The sequence below is a fragment of the Notolepis coatsorum genome (genome assembly GCF_963971535.1).
Source record: "Notolepis coatsorum genome assembly, chromosome: 7".
In the NCBI taxonomy this organism is placed as follows: domain Eukaryota; kingdom Metazoa; phylum Chordata; class Actinopteri; order Aulopiformes; family Paralepididae; genus Notolepis; species Notolepis coatsorum.
Window position 1 is genome coordinate 101,570,499 of NC_140171.1, and position 2,318 is coordinate 101,572,816.

The window sequence follows — 2,318 nt, forward strand, 5'->3', positions numbered from 1 at the left end:
CATCTTTCCTTGTGACAATATTGTCACCCACTGTACAAGTCTGTACAAGAAATTCCTTCTGTAATGTACTGATTTCTTTTGATTTCTCTGTTTGAGAGAGAGAGAGGTGAGTGGTGTGTGTGTGTGTGTGTGTGTGTGTGTGTGTGTGTGTGTGTGTGTGTGTGTGTGTGTGTGTGTGTGTGTGTGTGTGTGTGTGTGTGTGTGTGTGTGTGTGTGTGTGTGTGTGTGTGTGTGTGTGTGTGTGTGTGTGTGTGCGTGCAGGGAGTAGCTGGGGGGGGGGGGGTTAGGATGATTCCAAGGGCCCAGCAAATGCCCCAATTTTTTTTATAGATTGGGGGCCCCACATTTTTTAATAGATTGGGGGCCCACAAATTGATTCTTTCATGGGGCCCAGAATCTCCAGCTACGCCCCTGTGAGCGCACCTTTCTACTCTAGAGAGCTGTCATCACCGTGATGCTCGCTTGAATGAACTGCGAGATAACTCATAACTCGTACACACACGCACTCTGTCTCTGCCATACAGTAGTTATGTTGTTTTAGCGCGACGTGGGTATATACACGGGCGAGGATGAAAAGCATGTTAGACTACTTTAATACATAAATTAACGCTCCGTCGGGTCCTGTGTATTCTCGAGAATGATAATAATAATAATGCAGGACCTCTTCAGATTATATTATCAACGACAGACAATGAGAAACAAACCCCCCCCCCTCTCGCGCTGAAGAATATGCATATTAGATCACTCAGTGATTAACACCTATGCGCTGTTTGTGTGTGCGCGCGTGCATGTACGTGACGCGTTGTAATTTCGGGGAATACAGGGATAATTTAGAACTATACAATTTAGCAAGAATTAAACATATTTACAAGTCATATTACGTTTAGCAAGTAAGGAGACATATATATTACATCTCAAAGCACTAGAAAATGTCATTTTTCTATTTTTACCGATTTCTGAAAAGCGCGACTTCCTGAGCATTTCTGAGACATTCTAAATCCCTTTGTTCTCCGCCGACGGGTTCAAACAGGCCCTTGGACTCTCAAGGGAGAAGAGAAACGAAATGTTAACACAGTTTTACAACGGTGATTTTACCAACATCCGTCCCATCTGGGCCGTAGCTGACTTGAACACAGATTTTCCGATAACGAACATCCATGCCCATATTCCTCGTGAGGGAATACTCTCATTTGTATATGAAAGACGGGGCCTACACGGTGACAGAGAAACATCCACTCGTCCAGAAAACACAGGGATCACCAGTGTTACTGGTCGTGGACCACTAGTTAACTATAATGGGCTTCAGACCAAGGTCTTCCGCTGTTGCCTAAGAGGCTGAACAAAAGACCCTAATCTGGGGCCGGTGTTCGTAAACATTGTCAGCTAGTCCCCATAGCACTAACAGACAAGTGGAGCTCGCAAGCAAAACATCACTCACCAACCTGGAACCCACCGCTTCTCACAACAGCGGCACGTCCTACAGTCCAGCTGTGTCGCTGAAAGGCTTTACCGCAACCAGCCCCAGCAAGGAGGACTGCAGTTGAGAGGCATGTAGCGGCATACACTCCCAATACGAAACCCGACGGAGGTGTAGAATGATCATCATCTTCCAGACACTCCAGTACGAAGACAATATCGCCGTATTTTCTCGAAAATAGTGAGAGAGAAAATAAAGATATGATGTCAACGTATCTCTTGTTTTCCAACTTCCTCCTACTAGCAACACGTCAAGTGGGGATCTCCGAAGGCTTGTGGTGAAAGCGAGAAGGAGGAGAGCAGGTGACCACACACCTGCTTATGTAGGTAAGCTGATAGGGGTGTGGTCAGACAAATATTGGGATATAAAGGTACATTGTGGTCTTTATTCAGTGCGCGTGCACATGCGGGGATAGTGCATGAGTGACGCCGAGCGGATCCACTATGATACAGAACGTATGTGTTGTTAAAAATGCGTAATATATATACACCGGTCATGTGTGCCAACCCCTGTCCCACCGTTGAAAAGGACAGCTGATGCTATACTGCTATACTGATGCTATACTGATGCTATAATGCTATATACCTCCTCCCCCTGTTGACGGGGTGAAAAAGGGGTATCTTAAAATCAGGCCGGGACGGAGCTTACTACAGCAGTCATGCTTTAGGGTGCAAAATGTACCGTCGTTCATAATTGACATTATGCCCATACTGCAAAAAAATTTCACGGGAGATTCACTGTATTATTTTCCAGATTACTTTAGTTTTTCTACTTTAAGTGTACATGCCATACAAATACAGTAAATTACCTTTTATCAAAATATTAACCATTAAATAAAGGT